Below are 8,212 nucleotides of genomic sequence, written 5' to 3' on the forward strand. Positions count from 1 at the left end.
AGTAGTTTGAAAAGAAATTTGAGGAGTGTATCTCTTTTAATGAGAAAAAAGGAATTGAGGTTCCTAGCTCTACGGTAGGAAAAAGAACATTGGTCCGGTAGTATCCGGTTCAAAATTTCATGTGACCGTAGTATGTCCCAATGTTGATTAATTATGCTAATAAAATGATTAGTATTAGCCCCATATGTAGTTACTAACCTCAAACTAGAATGGTCCTTACAACTCGATTGAGTCTGATGCTTGGATTTATACTGTAATAATCCCTCACGAGGTAGATTATTAACTATTTTCAAAGATTTATTGATATTATATGTTTTATATCCACGATCAGCAAATCTGTTGGCTAAATCATCACAAAAATGAAAGCAATCCTGTAAGGACGAACATATCCTTTTCATTCTCATAAATTGTGATTTAGGAATGTTCTGGATGATGTGGCGTGGATGACAGCTATCCGCATGCAGCAGAGTGTTATATTGAGGAAATTTCCTATAGACAGACGTAGCTAAGGTATTATCCTCCAGTCTTGTAACCAAAACATCCAAAAACACAATGCTACCCTGTTCAATATTAGCTGTGAATTTAATTCCAAAGGAGTTGTCATTCAAATAATTCACAAAATTGGAAAACTGTATTTACGGGACTATATGGATATCCTTGCAATATGACATAAGACAATATTCATTATACTGGGCGCCATTTATTTTTACAAAATAATGTGGGCCAGATATAGAGGTATAGACATTTGTAATATATTTTTAGAGGCAAGGCTATCATATTTTGTTCTGTAAATTATTTGTACACAATAACTTTTTTGTAGTTGTATATGATTGTATATGTACATATCCATAATATGTAATAACTAATATGAGATATGTATATATTTTTGTTGATTATTGAAATTGTCCTAGTATGTGGTTTGCATAATGTATAACAATTGTATAATTATGTAATTATTTTTATGTGGGTGATATCCCTTTAAGATTGGCACTACAAATAACAGGGTCCAATATGGTGGAGCTTTTCATTTCATTTTTTGGCATTGAGAAAGGCTGGCAACAGCCGAAACCGGTTTGCTTCAGCATGGGTTTTTACCCATGCTGATAAGATTTTTTTGTGCTATTATGCAAAAATAAATATTAACTTTACCATCCTATACGTGCTGGTCCGTTTTTGGTTTGGGATTCAAGCTTTTTTGGGACCGAGCACGCCTGTCCTACGTGCGTGATAATTGGTTGGCCTATACAAACCCAGCCAAAAAGGTACCCTGGCTTTTGCCACCCAAGAAAATTATTTTCCTGTGCCACTGTCGAGCAGAGCCACAGAAGTGATCCCCAGGGTGAATTTCCTATTTCCCATCCAATCATCAAGATTTTTCTTGAAGAGTGCTAATGAGGAGCTTTGTTTGATATAGATAGGTAGTTTATTCCAGAGTAAGGGAAGTCTCTGGGACAGGAATATATCCCTCCGGCATGTTCTGTTTATTGTGGTGACAAGGTTTAGGTCCCTAGAGCATGTAGCTTGAAGGGATTGGGATTTATTTACATGGAGCATGTCCAACAACTCTGGGTTTGACATAGCTTTGTATGTTAGGCAGAGATCACCTCTGAGTAGGTGATATGCGACGGAGTAAAGCTGGAGTTTTTTGAGACGGTCTGCATAGGGCATCTGGTTGAGGCTGGTAATCCTCTTTGTGAGGTATTTCTGCGGCCTTTCCAGTTGTTGTAGATGTCTTGTGAGGTACATACCAAAAGGGGCGTTGTACTCTATAATGGATCTAATGAGTGATGAGTAGAGGGGAACAATGACCTCTTTTTTTCTGGATGAGAAACCTTTTGTGATGAGGTGTGCCACTTAGAAGAATTTCCTGACTACTGTGGCAATGTGATTATCAAAGGAGAGACTACTGTCCACCTGTGTCCCAAGGTCTCTTATCACACTTTCGGTGTTAAGTATACTACTGCCTATATTGTAGTTCATGGGTACAGAGTTTTTACCAAAGGGGATGACAATGCACTTTTTGGCATTGAGCTTGAGGCCATTGCTTTGACACCAGACATCTGTCTCAATGAGGCCCTTTTGTAGGATGTCCAGATCGTTAGGAGTTTTGATTATGGCTCCAAGTTTGCAGTTATCTGCGAACTTCATTAGCCAAAGACCTTCTGTGTTAGCCTGTACTTCAGAGAAGTAGATACCAAACAGGAGAGGACCCAGGACTGAACCCTGTGGTACTCCACTTGTCACTGGTCTGAAGTTGGATTTGGAGTCTGCTACTTTCACAGTGTGGGTTCTGTCAGTGAGCCAGTTGGCAACCCATCTTGTGGCATAGGGATTTATACCTAGTTTAATGAGTTTATCCATAATTCCAGAGTGGGGGATGGTGTCGAAAGCCTTGGCAAGATCTAGATAGTCTGTGTGAACCACCTTACCCTTGTCTATGACTTTGGTGACTGCTTCAAAGAAGTCTATCAGGTTTAGGAGACATGATCTGCCTTTTACAAACCCGAACTGGGTGGGGTCCAGAGTTTAGAGATTACCAATGTCTTTGTTTATAAGTTCCATGATGATACGTTCCATGGTCTTGTAGACCAGGCTTGTCAGGCTAATGGGGCGGTCATTCCTGGGGTCTGTGGTGGCTCCCCTTTTGTGGAGTAGGATAACTGTTGCTGTGCGCCATTCAGCAGGCACAAAGCCTGAGGTGAGGCTATGATTGAACATGGTACATAGGTGGGGTGCCAGTTCATTCTGTAGTTCTTGTAGAACAGCCTGGGATGTTGTCTGGTCCCATGGATGCTGTGTTCTTGGCTTTGGAGAGTGTGGTTTTTACCTGTGCAGCCGTGATTACAGGAACCTTGCATTCTTCCGGTATAGAGATGGGTGCTTTAGGGGGTGAGAGGGGGGTAAAGTTAGCACTGAACCTGTTTGCCAGAATGTTGGTAATATCAGTTGGGTCTGTATATTTAGTACCATTGCACTGTAACTCAGAGCAGATCTGAGTGTTGCCATTGAGATTCTTTACATAGCTATAGAATGCTTTGTGGTTGTCTTTAGAATCAGTGGCGATTTTGTTTTCGTAACTAGCTTTGGAGGATTTTATCAGGGATGACAGCTTCTTACTGAGGCTGACCAGGGAGCTCCTCCACTCATGGGATTTTACTCTCTTTTGCAACAGTTTATTCCTTCTGTTGTACAGTGTGTTTATGGGAGGGGACCACCAGATTGGCTTCTTTTTTTTTTGGAGGATAGCATCTTGGTTCTATTTGGGATAGCACAATCCATGCACTCATGTAAGTGCTTATAAAGTGCAATTGTGTAGGATTCAGTAGTCGTAACTGTATTGTCCATCTGCATGGGTGTCATGAAGTCCACCAGTTCTGTCTCAAGAAGCGTGAAGTTGGCTTTAGAGAAATATTTTACCATGGTTTCCTTAATGGGGGGTGGGGCAGGATGTGGATATCTAGGGTAATTAGCTTATGGTCGGATCGGACCAATGAGCCGTTGACTTCAGGTGTGGAACACCGGTCACTCATGTTGGTAATGACTAGATCTAGGATATTGTTGCCCCTGGTGGGGGTGTGGATAAGTTGATCCAGGGAATTGGAGTTTATGAATTCCAGAAAGCATGTTTGGTTGATCCCTAATATTTTCCAGTACATCAAAAAAAGAGGAGTGGGAATCCTGAGGCATGGTGGGGGATCTGTAACAAGCTACAATTTGGATTGCAGTTTTGCCAAGAGTTAATTGCACTTGGATAACCTCAACTGTATTATGCTGAGCAACTAGCCTGGAGGTGTGGATATCCTTAATGAATATGGACACACCTCCACCTTTGGTGTTCCCATCCAGGTTACATGGCCGAAAAGTGTGGTATGAGTTATAGCCTGGTAGTGCAGGGGTGCTCTCTGGAGCCTTGAACCAGGTCTCAGTCACTACTCAGATATTGATGTTCTCCATTTTAAGGAGTGCCTCGAGTGAGTGCATTTTGAGATTTAGACTTCTAGCATTGAGTAGCATCACCCTCAGTTTTTGCTTGCCTCTTCCTGTTACTGTGGTGAATTTGTCATTTGAACCTTGCCTAAAAAAGGCACTATAGGGGCGGCAAGATCCTTAGCCAGTATCTGGAATCCCAGGGGTGACAGGTGCAGGCCATTTCTGTCAAAGCATCGTGGTCTGTCGACCATGTCATCCCAGGCAGACAGATACTGGATCCCTTTAGAATGACACCAAAAGCTTAGCCAATTGTTGAAGTCAATCATTTTGCCCTTGTACTGCGGCATCATTCTGGGTGATGGCAGAATGCTACTCAGAGCTAGGTCATACCTGCCTGGGCTACAAGATCGGAGAGCTCTTCCATGTCTCTTTTCATGTAGTCCAGGGAGGTACGTCTCAAGTCATTCACACCAACATGGACAATGACAGAGTCATATTTGTACTTGCTGTGGAGTGACCTGAGTGCGTGGGTTATGTGGCGGATCCTAGCACCCGACAGGCAGCTGACAGTAACCTTCTCCTTGTTTAGTCTGGTGAGTGGGACATCAGTGTGCCTGACTATAGTCACCTATGACTAGTGTGTTGGGTATGTTGTTTTGCCTTATTGGCTGTGGTTGAGTGGCACACTGAGTCTGCGGGCTGTGTCATTTGGGTTTTGTTGGGGGGGGTGGAGATTGCTTGCATTTCTGCATTGGAGGTCTCTGTTGCTTGAGCAGATTATTATTGAGAGCCTCCGCGAATACTTTTGTGTTTCTATGTGTGGATTTTGGTGGTATAGATTTAGTGAGCCTATGTGATGAGTGTGGTGTGGTGCAAGTGTTTACCTTCTCCTCTTGACTGTCAAGTTCAGTCTTGGTTGGAGAGAGCTTTACCTTCAGTTTGGCTAGATAAGTGCATCTCTCACAGGTTGTAGTGTTGGGTGGTAGGAGGAGAGGGTTGTCTGTGTACATGAGGCAATTTCTACATTGCCCCAAGATGCCCAGATTCATCAAATAGACAGGAGAGAACACTGGGAGCTGACCCTTGAACATGCCTGAATAAAAAACTATTTTCCTCTTGATAAGTGAGGAAAGTGAGTACAAGATCTGTTTTTCTCTAAGCAAGTGAGGAAAGTAAGTACCAAAACTGTTTTCCTCTAGGTAATGAGGAAGGTTGAGTGCTGTAATAATTAATAGGTTATTTAGTGCTTACAACAAGTTCTGAACAAGTGCTGATCATGAATAAGCAAATTCAAGTGCTAAAACTAAGAATCTGTATCTGGACTAAACTAGTTACAGGAAAGGGGGGTAACAAGTGCAAATGCGGGCTTTTAAATCAGAAAGTTGAGAGAGATGGAAAAACTGCCCAAACAGCCAATAACTACAATTTCTGGGCCAGAACCACTCCTTATGGGGTAGATAGGTTACCTAGTGCTAATTACTCCCACTGATAAGCTAGAAGGTTTCCCTCCAACACAGAAGGCTTGGGGGGGCTCAGAAGCTTGCATACAGTCCTGGATACAGCAAATCTGAATCTGGACTACACTAGTTACAGGAAAGGTAGGAAAAAGGCTTAGATTTTTATTATTTTTTTTTTTGTTAATATATATGCAGAAAATAGCTAAAACAGCAGTAAAAACAATTTAAATGCAGTGCAAGCTAGCACACTTGAGTATGTAGCAATGTTAGACCAAACAGTTTCAAAAAATGCAAGTAAATTAAAAATGACTAAAAACAAGTGCAGAAGGAGTCTATTAGGTAGAATGAGGTAAAGAGATGGGACTGGGGGGAGTGTCCCAGATCAAATCTACAGTGGGGGCGGGCAACTGCAAAAGCCTCTAAATTTAAACAAGACAGGAACAGGACAGTAACTTATTTTCTTTTTAAAGCCCTTGAGTCCTTGTGGTTGGTTTCTTCACTGCAGATGTGGTCAATGGCCAAGGATTCAGCAAGTTGGGGGGCTGAGAGACAACCCGTTCACAGGGACAGTGGTCACTAAATGAAAAGATGGAGACAAAAAGATTATTACAGTAAGGTCTCTAAAAGGGGAATGAGATAGAAGTGCTATAAAAAGTAACTGAAATAATAAATTATCACCCAGGCGGGAAAGGTATTGGATTTAAGAGTAGCAGCATGTTATACTATTTACACAGGTAGAAACAAAGTGTTTAATAAAAGAGGCTCAGGCAACTGTTATGCATTTGAATATGAAGCCATTGACATAAATATATATATATATGTATATATATATATATATATATATATATATATATATATATATATATATATATATATATATTATACAGTAATATCCACTGAAGCTCTATTGAATGCTGAGGTGTACCACTCATATTGTTTTAGGGCTAGCCTATGTTTTTTTTTCTTTCACATAAAAAGGAACAACATGGTGCAAAGCATTCTTAGATCCTTTTGTCACTCATTGATCCTTTTATATGGGTGTGACACTTACATTAATTCATTTATTGGTAACCAAGATCACTTTCCAGGGCATCGAGGTGATACTTTATCTTGTGTTTTCCTTGTTCTGTTTTCCAGGTCTTTCCTTTTTTAACTCAAATACCACATTCAACTGTGTTTTGAATATTGATAGTTGCCCTGAATTCAGAAATCATATAATCCCTAAAGCTAATGTTATATCTACTAAAGTCATTCCATGTGCTACAATAATGCCCCAATGGAATTTTTCTGTAAAACTGCTCTTCCTCAATAATCCATGTCTTTTAACCTTAGAGATTAAGTTATCTGTCTTCAGAAAGTTTTGCTAATCTAGGCTTGTCCAAACCAAAAATTAATAGTGCTATTATGAGACAGAAATTTTGACGAACAAGCTGAGAATCACCAAGGGAAACTTGTCACAGTAGATTTCCTCAGAAGGGTTCATTGACTGTTTTCATGTTGTAGAATGCCTTGGAGTTATTGGGTTTATTTTATTAAATTACTTTCTTCATTGAGTATGTAGAGTGGTTCTATGACCTTTTTAGTTATGACCTTAGCCTAAAGGCACGTTGACAAAAATAAGGCAGGTATATTAACATCAGTACTTTCATGGCAGTACAAATACATACAACAGCACAATTCAGTCACCATAACATCAGTATGGATACATTTAGAGCACAATTATTTCATGGTTAATTCTTTATGTTCTTTGAAATAATTCATACGCTAGTTCCATTCACATCTCAGTTCTTATATGTTAAGTCCTTTTTCACTCTCAAATTTTCTTTTCAAAAAATGACAGGTTATTTTTCTGTTGATGCATTTTAAGTACTGTTGAAATATGACAGTTACAGCATAGCTCCGGTGCTGAATAAATTGCATATATTTTATGACTGCTGTCTATATAGCACCTTCTCTCCTGCTGTCATAGAAGACTTCATCCAGGCATGCTGCAGGATCTTATTTCATATCTCTGAGTTTATATCACCCATGCTATCCATAAATAAACAATACGTGCATATTTGTACCAGCTTGGTGTATTATTAATGCAGTATAAACCTAGGTCTAATAATGTTTTGCATGGCATGCTTGCTAACTTTAAATATGCAAATTCCTGCTAATGAGTACAGGAGCTATTTATGCTTGCTTAGCAATGGAATTTGTAAAACAATATAAAGACATTCTGGGATAGGTATGACGAAAAAAATGTCTGGTTATGCAGCGTTGTGTGCACATTTGCTCAAATCTCTTTCAAAATAACCTCTGTATATCAAATCTTTCTCTAAATAAGTTAAACAGACTGGTAAGTTTATATCATTGTTTGACATTCAGGATAAAGTCATCATTTGTCGTTTAATTACACTTCTATATATGTATATAAAAACATAGCTTGGATAGATACTATTCCTAGCTAGTTAGGCATTCTTCCTACAATCTTTTTAGCTAGTTAGGCATTCTTCCTGCAATCTTTTTTATAAGTACTTGTGTGATGAGGCCTATTTCTTTGTCTCTTGAGATGGTGACATCCTGACATCAAAAAAAACAATACCTAACAGAGCAAACTCTAAAAACATTGCAGTGATATGTAAACATTGCATAAATAACTCTAAAGATGGCAAATCACTAGTTCAGATAAAAAAACATATCATCCACTAACCTTGAGTAACAAGCAACATTTTAAGATATGTATGTTCCCATTCAGCCAGAACAAGGCTGGCATAACTATTGTGCTGAGGATGTTAGGAATGAAGCATTAAGTAAAGCATCCCCATTTTCTGGGTCCGTTG

The sequence above is a fragment of the Protopterus annectens genome, chromosome 2.part1 (genome assembly GCF_019279795.1).
Source record: "Protopterus annectens isolate FY-2018-M chromosome 2.part1, PAN1.0, whole genome shotgun sequence".
In the NCBI taxonomy this organism is placed as follows: domain Eukaryota; kingdom Metazoa; phylum Chordata; order Ceratodontiformes; family Protopteridae; genus Protopterus; species Protopterus annectens.